We start from the raw sequence: 13,191 nt of genomic DNA on the forward strand, positions 1-13,191 counted from the left end.
TTTATTTTTATTCCCGAATCGTGGCTGATGAGGTCATGACTCAGTGGATAAACTCCGACGGTCTGGCTTTGATGTATATGATTGATTTATGTATAGGCCCGTCCCCTCTCTGTAGTATTAGCAACTCAGGAGAAGATCCAGGGGGCAAGTGGAGGGTCTGTATCAACCTAAGTAAGTTTCCTTGTTGAGGGTCCAGGTGCCTGTAAGCCTGTTCAGTATGAAAATATTTACATTGTGAAATCTGAAAAGGGAATGCAGACTTTTTCAAATGGAGTAAAAACAGTAAAAGAAGACACTAATGCTTGGGAATGGATTGCACGGGCATTACATGAGAAACAAAGTGTTTTCTAGACCCATATTATTTAGATCCTGATAATATTGGGGTAAATTTGGTTTCCTGGATATTGCAGGCCTGAAAAGGAATCTAGAATCATTGGGCAGGGTTATAGAGGATAGAAATTAGATGATCATCGCATTGCAGTAGACTTGGGAGGAGCATGAGGTAATGATGAGTGATTATAAAATGTTAAGTACCGGTGCAGTTAAGGGCAAGTTTGGTCGTACTGTTGGAGGGCTTGCAGTAATGATTGGTGTAAATTATGAGATTGAAGAGACTGTCATTTCAAGAAAATACAATTTTACAAAATGTTTTAGTGACTGGAATATTACCTCCTAAGCAGGGTACAAAGGAGACAAAAGGCTGCCCAGATATTATTTTAATTTATTGTTATTTTCACCCTAATAAAATATTGGATAACAAGTTGTAGGAGCTTGTAGATGTGATATATAGGGTGAGTTTAAATTCCCCAAAGGTACCCATCTTGATAATGGGAGATTTTAATGCTAAAATTCCTTTTAACTTAGTAAAGGATTTGTTTCATAGGAAGAAAGAAAACCTCCTGTGAATCCCACATCAGCACTTGAAGCATCACCAGAGCAATGCCAGAGGGAGAAAACTTGGTCTGTTGCTTGACAGTTTAAATTAAACTACTGTGAATGGCAGATGTCTAGGGGTTCAGCCTGCTCAGTGTAACTTTGACAATGGTAAAGTGGCTACATTAGTAGACTGTCATGATCTCTACTGAAAGTTTCGGTTTAATAAAGGACCTAGTTGTAGGGGGTTTAACAAGTAGCGATCATAAACCAATAAATTCTTACTCTGCAAAGGGATGTATGTTTAAGAGATAAGTTGCAAAATACTTCTACAGTATATAGTTCGAATAAATACAGGCTTATTTGGACTATAGAATAAAAAATTTTTTTTAGAAGAAATGCTTGGAAAGAGAAGGAGAATACATGGATTAAAGCAGTATCTTCATTGAGAGGGGGAAATACAAAGGGTTTTTGGACCATAGTTAATCGAGTGCTGGGGATGACCAAAAGTATCGTAGCAGCCCCGGTACTTGAAGAAACATGGGTAAGCTACTTATTGAAGTATAAAGTTACAGAGGCCGGGACGGATGGGGTAGGTTAATGGGTAGGTTGAAGAGTTGGAGCAAGAGGAAGAGGTTTGCCACTGGGTTACATCAATTATGGCAATAGAAACCATCATAAAAGGGCAAAAAAGTTTGAAGACCCAGGGTCCAGATGGTCTCTCCTCCAATATCATCAAACTTGATTAAAATTTGTGGGCTTCAGGATTAGCACCGGTTTACGGAGCTATGATAAACAGCCAGGGTATTCCAGCAACCTGGAAAGGTAGTTTAAGGGTGCCCCTCTTTAAAAAGGGAAATTGGACCTACCGTCAAGTAATCAGATGATCCCGCTACTTTATATGCCCAGTAAGATATATGCAAAACACCTCCTAGGGTTGGTCGAGAATTGGGTAAGCGAAGCTAATATTCTCTGGAGTGTCCAAATTGGGTTTCAAAAACAATGGATGATGGTCTTATATTAAACCTTTTAGTTGAAAAATACGACTTTAAGAAAAAGCCACCTTTGTACGTGTCATATATTCATTTGTCAACAGCATTTGACGCGATTAATAGACACATAGGAAGAAGAGAAAGTTGAAGTGTCCATCAGATCTGCTAAAACAGATTATCCAAGTACATGAAGGCTCATGGACCAGAGTAAAATTGTAGGGGGGGAAATGTTGCATTATCAAGAAAAATATATACCCTAATGAATTAAGGCATGGGGGTAGGCCGGCTCCACTTCTGTTTTATATATATATCCTACTGGCGGTCGCCAGTAGGTAGTTATAGTTAGGATTTTTTTCAATGCAAAATCTCAAAATTCTATTGTGAAAACCTTTGGCGTCGGTTGCCGAATCTGCCTGAAAATGTCCTCAAATTTGCCTCGCAGGGCTCCGGTCCTTTCCTGAAAGTTTGGGGGGGATTCGTCAAGAGGGGGCCGAGATAAAAGGCGGGTCCCAAAACGTGTTTTCCCCATGTTAATTTCCATAGGGCGATCAAACTCACTTTTAGCCCGAACGGCTGAATGGATTTGCACCAAACCTTGCAAAATTGTAGGGACTGGTAGCCCGATGTGCCTTTGCCATGTCTCAAGATATGTGCTCCAGTGGTTTTTACGAAAATTAACTTTGAAAAAATATATATTGGGCTACATTGGGCTATATATATGTTAGAGCCCAAATGTAGACCAATGTAGCGCAATGTAGCCCAATGTACCCCAAAGATGGCCACCAGAGACAAAAAAAAACAAATGTAGCCCAAATATCAGACAGATGTAGCCCAACTATAGCCCAATGACAGAATGTCCCAGAGTGTTCTAAAGAACAATTAGAGCGCTAACAGTCATACTTATGACAAAAGTATGGCACACCTGAAGTCATCTTGATTGGAATAAAGTGTTAACACTTAAAACATTTAATTTGCAAAGGAACAAAATGAGGGGGTTCATTTTGCCATAGAAATTATGATTAGTGTTGAAGAAAGAAAAATTAGGGCACATTTTGAGTGACTTCTCAAATCCTCTTATATTTCATTAAAAAAATTCTGATATGCAGTCTCCCAAGATGGCCACCATAGACAAAAGAGCCCAAATATCAGCCAGATGTAGCCCAACTATAGCCCAATGACAGAATGTCCCAGAACAACTAGAACGCTAACAGTCTTACTTATGACAAAAGTATGGCACACCTGAAGTCGTTTTATTTATTTATTTATTTATTTGCTTCTATAGCGCAAGAATCGAGCCCGGTTGGGTTATCTCCGAGCTTTGACTGCAACAACAGGTGGCGAAAACTACTTTACAGATAACCTGAGAATGCAAGAGGGAACAGCCTTTGGTTATATCTCCATAAACAGATTAGTTTTTAACATTTTCCTAAATGTAAGGTGATTGGAGGCCTGTCTGAGGCTGAGCGGCAGGTTATTCCACAAAGTCGGCCCCACTGAGGAGAGGGCTCGGCCGCCTTGTCTGGTCTTTTTAATAAAAGGTGGTTTAAGCAGGAGTTGGTTACTTGACCGTAGATCTCGTTCCGGTTTGTAGGGCTGTAGTAGTTGGGCTAGATAGTTGGGGCCGTTTCCAAATAGACATTTGTGGACAGTACAGCAGATTTTAAATTTAACCCGTTGGCGTATTGGGAGCCAATGTAGTTCTCTCAACAGGGGTCCAGAGGATGTTCTTGGGGGGGGGGGGGCATTCAGAATCAGTCTGGCCGCTGTGTTCTGGACCACCTGCAGTCGATTGATGGCATCCTCATTGGCTTGTATCAGAAGCCCATTGCAATAGTCAAGGCGACTTATTACAAGGGCCTGTACCAGGGTCTTTCTGTAGGTGTCCGGTAAAAGAGGAAAAACTCGCCTGAGTAGTCCAATGGTGTGCAAACAGGCTCCTGCAATCACATTTGCGTGATCTTTTAGGGTTAAATTTTGGTCCAGTTTCACACCCAGATTTTTGATGGTTGGTTTTGGGGAGGGTACAGGTCCCAAATCCTGAGGCCACCAGTCAGGAGACCAGAGCATGCTAGCTTTCCCAAAGAGCATCACTTCTGTCTTCCCGACATTACACTGGAGGTAATTGGAGGCCATCCAGTTAGAGATGGCCCTCATACCTTCCGCAAAGTTTTCCCTAACATTAGAGTTAGGGGTATGGAAAGGGTAGAGGAGTTGAGTGTCGTCGGCGTACGACACTGGTGTGAATCCGTACTTCCTCACAATCTCAGCAAGGGGGGCCACATACACATTAAATAATGTGGGGCTTAGGCATGAGCCCTGTGGCACCCCCTTAGTGAGCGCCCTGGAGATGGAATGATAGGGGCCCAGGCTGACAGATTGTGAGCGGCCAGAGAGGAAGCTTTCCAGCCATGCAAGCGCCTGACCTCTAATGCCCACTCCTTGTAGTCGGTTCAACAGGATTTTATGTGATACAGTGTCAAAAGCAGCTTGATTGGAATAAAGTGGTAACACTTAATACATTTAATTTGAAAAGGAACAAAATGAGGGGTTTCATTTTGCCATAGAATTATATATATATATATATATATATATATATATATATATATATATATATATATATATTCACTGAAAAAAACATAGGTTTCACACCAGTTATAGTTAGGAATTAGCATTTAAAAAACCTATTAAATTCACTGAAAAAAACATAGGTTTCACACCAGTTATAGTTAGGTGGAAATTTTACTCGCATAAAACCATTGAAATTCCCACGTTATAGTTAGTTGGACTCACTATAACTTGCGCGTGCAATGCACTGCTAATGACTTCACATATTACATCACTCATGACATGGTCAGTGACATCACTCATGACATCACTGATGACATCTCAAATGACATCACTGATGACATCATCCAGTGAATGTGTATCTTTCTGAAAAATAAATATTTTTTATATATGTATATCTAAAGGTTGATGGAAGAATAAATGGGTAAATGTCTAAATGGATGTTTTTTTTGTGTAAAATTGATTGGTTAACTGACTTATTAAATGTATCTTAGTGAATACATATATTAGCGAGTAATGTTTAAATATTTAAATATCTGTATCTGTGTCTCACTTTGTGTATAAGTGGCTGCATGGGTTGGTGAGTAGCTACATGAGTGTGTATATGGGTTATTAGTTGTTTTTTTGAGTATCAGTATCAGTGTCTGTATGGTTCGGTGGGGGATATTACTTAGAGCACAGATGCACGAATGAGTGACTCACTATTGTATGTATTTTGAAGACCGCATGTGTGTAAGACTATGGGTGGATGATTGTGTGTATGGGTGGGTTAGTGAGTATGTGTTTTTATAATTGATTGTTTAAGAGAGTAAATATGTTTCCGTTTCTGTAGAAGTATGTGTAGTGGTGTGTATATAGCAGTATAATCAAGTAAATGGTTTTTTGATAGTTTATTTGCATGTGTGAATTTGTGTGTGAGTAACTATATGGATGAGTATTAGTGTGTAACAGGATGTATAGGTGTATGAGTACATGTGATGAGTAAGTACATGCATGAGTGACTATATAAAACCGTTGGTGAATGAGTGGATGTGTATGTAGATGTTGGAATTACCTAATAAGTTGTTGTAATTGGTATTGGTTTCTCCTTTTTTAAGAAAATGTTAGTTTCTATTTTTGAATGTGTGTGTGTCAAAGGTTATTTTATGCTGATAGGAGGTCTGCCACTTTGTCACAAGGATGTTGTCATCAGTGATGTCATTTGAGATGTCATCAGTGATGTCATGAGTGATGTCACTGACCATGTCATGAGTGATGTAATATGTGACGTCATCAGCAGTGCATTGCATGAGCAAGTTATAGTGAGTCCAACTAACTATAACGTGGGAATTTCAATGGTTTTATGCGAGTAAAATTTCCACCTAACTATAACTGGTGGGAAACCTATGGTTTTTTCAGTGATATATAATAGCTTACCTGTCGCGTGTTGCTGCGATCTCAGAAGAAAGGACATTTAAGGAAACTTGTGTCATTTTTATTGAAACGTATTCATTTTAATATGGAAAACATTTTAAAGTGTTGTTTTAATTCTGTTTGTTTATTCGAGTGCTTGTGGATACACTTTTTTTCTGTTTTTCCGTCTGGTGCGTACACGAATAAATCAGGTTTTCCGACGCGTGAGCTGCCAACATACAGTTGTCCATGTGAGAAGCACGGATTCTCCAAATCTAGTCCACACACTTGCAGCGATTGTCCTTGTGCTTTGTTGATGGTCATTGCAAAAGTGAGTCGCACCGGAAACTGTAAACGTTCAGTATTGGAAAGATTATGAGGGCCCTGGGGGGCCGATATTTAACAAATATTTCATTTTTTGTTGTTGCCAGAAACCTTCGCGGGAGTGTACTCAACAACTTCCCAAAGTTTAATGCCGATCAGATGAATGGTGTAGTAATGCATAAAGGACAAACAGACAGACATACATTCGTTTTTATATATATATATATATAGATATATATCAGACCCTATGGTAGGATTAAGTGCGTTAAAGCATTTCTGACAAAACCTTGAAATGAGGCCATCCCAGTAATGTTTCATGCAGATGATACGATTTTATGGATCTGACGCTGGTTGGCCTGCAGAGTCATTTGGATGCATTTGCTCAGTTTAGCAGGTCCAACAGTTTGAAAATAGTTCTATATTAGTACAAAAAAGTTTCTTAGTTAAAGTATACAGTTTCAAATATGATTGAAGTTGTGTGTATATGAACTGTTTGTATGGGCTTTTTAGGCATGACATCAATCTGAAACTGCTCTTTTTAGATTTCTTCTTTTGCAGGATTTCCAATTAAAAACGCGCCTACTAGACTCAATTGTGATAGGTTAGCTTTGGACACTGGTCTATGTATTCCAGCTAAAAATCCAACTGAATTTCAGCCACATTCAATAGCCATCATAACAGGTGGTTAACAAATCCAAGAATGTCGTTAATTAGATGTGCTGTCCAAATACTATCATTCCATTGAATGGATCTATTAGAAATCTCTTTGTGTCTAGCTTGACTATGCTGCTGTCTGCAACACATATTGTTCCCAAATCTACAAAATGAACTTAGAGTGGGTATGGGCTAGATACACAGGTGTATACTCTCTCACCTCATGCTATTGGCTGTATCCTTCCATATTCCAAGAAGTTCTTCCATTGGAATACATGAGGGAAGATTGACATTTTCCTAGCCTTGGTGTACGAAAGTCTAGATTTTCAAAATTAGTCCTTCGAGGTTCCCTTTCCACCAGTTTGGGTATATACCAAGGAACGCCCTATGCTCCTAGTAACTCGGATATGTCAAGGCCCTGAGGAGAATCCCTCATGAATGATATGGGATTCGAAACGCGTAGGCCCATTCTTAGCTGGTCTGCTTGAGTATCTGGGTGTTTAAATAATTGAACCTGGAGCTCCATCTTGTACATTACCTTATTGTGACTCATTGTATTGGTTGTCATCAAACATGATAGATACATAGGAATGTACTAGTTTAAAGTGACTTTTCTCTTTTGAGTTTGAAAACAGAAGCAGACCTAGGTCCTTTTTACTGTAGGCTTAGTAGTCTCTCCAACGTGTGTGAATATTGCTGTACGAGTGTGTTGATTGGATTGACTGTGATATGCCTGAGTTTTTGAATGGATGTTTTTAAGTGATGGCAGTGTGGTGTGTCCTATAAATTTTTCAATGTTCCTTGTTTACTATGTAATGAATTTAGAAATGAGTGTTTTGTATTAACATTGAAATAAACTGCTATTAAATAGCGATTCCCATTCTTGAATTGCTTTTCTTGATTTGAACGACCAGTTGTGATTTGAATTATTGATATCAGTATTGGCACCTTGTTCTTGTTATTTGAGATTTTTATTAAAGACACAAGTCAAAATATCCTCAACAATTAGGGTCTTTCCGTTGCAATATTTCTATCCATCACCCACCTCTCGTCATTGTCAGAAAAGGATTGGAACATCAATTTTGCACTCGAGGGCCTGGGGTGTTCACTAGAATTGGGAAATCCCATTAGAGAACAGGTTCATAACTCTGTGTGGGTTGGACGAAAACAATGGAAATGGCTCACCCCAATTAAGCTCCACCTAAAGAACCGGGTTTTAGAACCCAGCGGCGCCAGGGGAAACGCCCGATGTCTTCGGGTTCACCTGTCTTAGAATACAGAGACACGGGATACTTCTCGGTGACGTCAAAGACCAAATGTATTGGCTGCAACCAGGAACAGAGGTCTACGAAGCACAACACGGGTGGTTCGCTAGAGACTGCACAAATTCATAGAGCGGAGCATCGTCTTTTATGCTAAAATTCACATTCCTGGCTAGCATCAGTTACATACAAACGAACCAATCAGATGATGACATTTCAAACATATCGCATGACGACAAACCCACTTTCCGTTGTCCAGCCCACCAGAAATGACAAGGCAAAATCCAACATTCCTGCCCGGACAGGCCGGACGGACCCATAATAAAAGGACCTCAACCCATATCAGAAATTAAGCCATAAAGGAAGGAACAGAAGCAGATGAGAAGCAAGATAGAAGGGTGTGTGCATGTACCATAAACTCAGCAATGTCCTGCTCTTTGATCTCTATCTGACCAGCTGCCTAAAAAGGAACTGGCTCAACGAGGTCAGCCTCGGGCAAGGGAGTCAGCTCGTTCAGGTCACACAAAAGTCAGCTAAAGGGGTACGTGTCCCAAGGACTCATTCGGCCGTAGTCATCGGCCTATGTGAGGGCAACCACACAAAATGGCTGCCGTACACAAAATGGAACCCGAAGGTTCGAACGAAATCCATGAATACGTAGTGTTTCCATTGATCGATTATGACGAAAACACTCGTACATGCCGCACTCGTCATTTGCGGTCTGCTGATACCAAAATCGTCATTATCCTACGACCTTTATCGAACGGGTTCAAAATCACTGAACCTCACACCACGCGCCCAGAGGAGACGGAGTAAGTCCCATATCCCAATCAGCCCGTAGGCAGGCAGAAACCCTTTCTAAAAGTTATGAGCTGGAATAGTGCTGGGCTAAGAGCTAAAAAGGACAATACTGTCTGAATGCTGTAGTTGGGAACCACATTGTTGCTATGCGGGTAACATGGGACACTGATAACTTTTTTTACTTCGATTGCTTCTCGTCTTTCCATAAGACAGCGTCACCTTCACTCTCGATTAGAGCAAAGAGTGACTTACTTTAGTCTCCCTCAAAATCCCTTGTATCTCTGCCCTGGTGGATACAGGTTCTCATAACCTGTTCGCAAATGAGCTGGTTTTTAAGAACACCCTGCCCTTGCTGGTGGTTAATTTGTATAATTTGTTTCAAGAACTTTTTATTTCGGTCTCTAGTACCATAAAAAGTAGACAAGATAATAATACAACATACATTTTAGATCACTAAATGCATCATTAAAACAGGAAAAAGCTCTCCACAGAAGAAGCGGATACAATTATTAAAACATATAAGGGAAATGTGCCTAACAATTTGGATGGTTCAAGGAGGCAAAGGGTTAGAAGAACGACAAGGGAATATATCAGTTAATAAGTGCAATCGGCGAATGTCTAGAGAAATAGCAGCAATATTTAAGTACATAATTTAAAAGAAGATTTACACTATTTACAATAAAATCCAATTGTTCAAAAGTAAACCTTTGTACAAAATAATATGGGACTAAAAAACAATATCTTGAACGGCACTCTAGCCCTACCGATGCACGTTTTAAGGTTTAATTTCCTTTTGAATAAAAGCCCATCTCCTTCGCCTGGTCGTGTTTAAATATCTTGAGACCGCAAACACAATGGGTTTAGATGTATCATATTTTTAGACCCGAAAAGCCTCTCTACAGTGGTTAAAACCCAAATTACGGCAAAGCGGTACAAGCCAGTACTGCCTCGCTTGCTGGTAACCAGGGCAGAAAAATAGGATATGCATTTCGGTTTCATCTTGTGTCATGCATACAGGGCAACCCTGCATTTTCTGCCAGGCCCATTTGTTGGTGACCACACTTACTGGCAAAGTACTATAGCTAAACTGTAGATATCATTTTTTTGCAACCAAAGGCAAAATATCATCCAGGAAGATTTCTAGCTCGTAGATGTCCTTAACTTTGAGAAACTGTCATGAGGGAACCCAATTTCAGATTTGTCTGTATAGTTTCGAGCTTTAAGGTACGGTAAGTCTTGGGTATTAAGGCATGGGGGACTAGGGTACTAGTAATGTCTGGAGTACTCCACAGGGAAGGTTGGCCAAGCTTTTCACACTCGTGTTTCACATGAGCAAACCAGGGGGCCCTTTTTAGCAACCCCGGATAGGAAAAAAGCTCTTTGGTCTCTACCTGATATGCTGCTAATTCAGGAGTTGCCCAAAGTCTTCGCCAGAAGGATAATGGTTTCAGGGCAATCTCATCTTCGATTGGCGGGATACCCAAATCTAATCTTAGAGGAATTAACAGGGTACCCATTGTTAAACCCGTTATTTGTCTTACGGATCTGTTCTCAACTACAGCTAAGGTAGAAGACGAACAGTGCCCCCATAGTTCTGCCTCATAGAGAGAGGCTCCACGCGCTTGGGCCCTATGCATTTCTAGCCCGGGACCAATGGGTTTAAAGGGTGATTCCCTAGCTAATTTGGCTATACTCCCGGCAATCTGTGATAGCTTGAGCTTAGCCTTGGCTATTTGAAGCACCCACTGCATGTCTTCTGACAGAGTTACACCAAGATATTCAAAGACAGGCACCCTTTTCAGACATGAACCATTCAGTTGTGGGGGGGTGCGTGTTGTGTTAGAAGGGTTGACAATCATAAATTTGGGTTTTGTGATGTTTATCGTCAAACCCCTAATACTACAAAATGAGGCAAAGCTATCCAACAGCCTCTGGATGCCCCTCAATGTTTTTGAGAGGAGGAGAGTATCGTCCGCAAACATCAATGCTGCCACCTTAGTGTTTGCTAACTTTGGGGCATCATTATTTGGTAGCTCTGCCAGAATTGGGATTAATGCATTGACAAAGAGGCAGAACAGGGTCGGTACGAGCACGCAGCCCTGTCTTACACCTCTGCCAACCGGGAACCTATTGCTCAAACTTCCCCCCTTCCACACCTAACTTTGGCATAGTTGTTATCATGCAACTTAATCAAGATGTCGAGTAGATATGGAGGAATCCCCAGATCTCTTAAAACCCCCCACAGTTTGGGTCTGGGAACAAGGTCAAAAGCAATTTTCAGGTCCACAAATATCAAATAGAGGCTGCCACCCTCCATTGATACTGTCTTCCAGGTGATTAGTTGGAATCTAAACACTTGGTCCAGTGTGGAGGTGTTTTTCCTGAATCCTGCTTGATAGGGGCTGATGATGTCATGCTCTTCCAACCAACCATAGATTCGATCCAATAATAACAGAGCAAACAGTTTTTGAGTGACATCGAAAAACTGATCGGTCTATAGTTTGCTGGGTATAATGGGGAACACTTTTTGAAGAGTGGGACACTTTCAGCCCCGGCCCAGGTATTGGGGATAGACATACCGTTCATAATGGCGTTAAACAAAACCAAAAGATAGGGGCCCCAAATCGTCGGTTCGTCCCGAAACATGTCTCCAGGGAGCTTATCCAACCCTGGTGCCTTTCCGGCTGGTAATCTTTCTATTGCTAAGGTGACCTCTCGGAGGGTAATCCTTTTGAGGCTACCGTTAACCTGTCTGCTCAATGGTGGCACATGGGCTCCTGCACTTGCATTGTCAAGGGGAGACATACCCCTAGAATCTATTTGAAGGTCCTTTTCAAATGCATTTGCGTACAGAGCTGAGAAATGCTCAGTCCACACTTCAGCAGGGAGATTAGGTTCACATACAGTGGTGCCTTCCTTAGACCCGTCCTAATTATCGACCAGAATGTTTTCATGTCTCGAGTCAGTAGGGCAGATGTAATACTTAGCCATTTGTCTTCTTCCCAGGCTAATTTTTCACTTAAGACAGCTGCTTTATAGTCAGCCCGTCTGCTTTTTACCAGTAACCTATCGTCCCCTTTGATGGCCTCCAGCAGTGCTGTCTTAGCTTTACGACATTTATCATCATACCAGGAGTACGGTCGGTCATTGGTTCTCTTAGTTCGACTAATCGGATTTAGGATATCCGGTAAATCAACAACAAGCTGGTTATGAAGTGTAACAACCAGGTGTTGCTTGGGAGAGTTAGTTCCATCAGCCTCAAGCGTGGATAGTTCCTGTAGTATTGGAATAACCGTTTGATAAAGCTCTTAACAGTTTCTCCGGGGACTGTTTCACTGGCGCCCATTTTATCCCTTCTCCTGTTGTTGGTCAGAGTTAGTCTGTCATCTAATGGAGTCCCAATATGAGGGGCTATACCAGAATCCGGAACCCCGAAGGATAGGGAGAGGGCTTTATGGTCACTGTCCATTCGTACAATAACCTCAAAATCCTTGACCCGGTGCCAGGACCTGCAGTCGACCAGAATATAATCTATTTGGGAGGCCTGGCCAACTCTATTAAATGTCGGCCTACTAGGTCTATCTGAGGGTGTACGCCAATTGCAAGCCCTCAGTGAGTGGGTTAATGCAATGGCATTCATTTGTAGGACCAATAGTGACCAGGCTTTAGGAGGGTACGTTTGGGGATCAGGTATAGCCCACTGCAAATCCTCCTAGTTAAAAATAGCCTCAGCTGTGCCTATGAGGGGTTCGAAGTGGCAATTTAAATCTCCACCAACTATCAGAACCGAGCTAGGTGGCACCCTTTGGAATAAGGAGGTTTAATTCCTACAGGGTTTTAGATTCCTGGGCAAGTGAAATAGGGCAGGAGTAGATGTTAATAATAGCTAGTTTCAGTTTAGATGGGAAGGTGAGGAGTACTGCTTGAATATAATTCATTTGTGAGGACAGAACCAACAGAACCTCTACCATCCTTAAAGTACCTCTTGGAAGGCTATGGGGAAAAACAGACCTCACTGTTTTTTTGTTCCTAATCTTAGACGATTTTAGTATACATTTGTGTTAGTGAGGCTGTGTCCTAGACGATGGGTTTACTGGTGGCAGCCCTCAGTGAACACATTTTGAAAACCCTATGCAGGATAACCTGCTGGAGGATATTATCGGCAGCATTATTTTGTTCTGCATTGAGCAAACGGGGGAGGATGAAGTAATTCCATCATTCACGGGAAGGGGTTGTCTTCTAGTATTGATTTCTTTATATTATCAGCCCCTTTGGCCTCTCAAGTTAAGTGTATGAGGGCAGAATGGAATAACTTCAGCGACCACAAT

This window comes from Lissotriton vulgaris, chromosome 6, assembly GCF_964263255.1.
Source record: "Lissotriton vulgaris chromosome 6, aLisVul1.2, whole genome shotgun sequence".
NCBI classification, from domain to species: Eukaryota; Metazoa; Chordata; class Amphibia; order Caudata; family Salamandridae; genus Lissotriton; species Lissotriton vulgaris.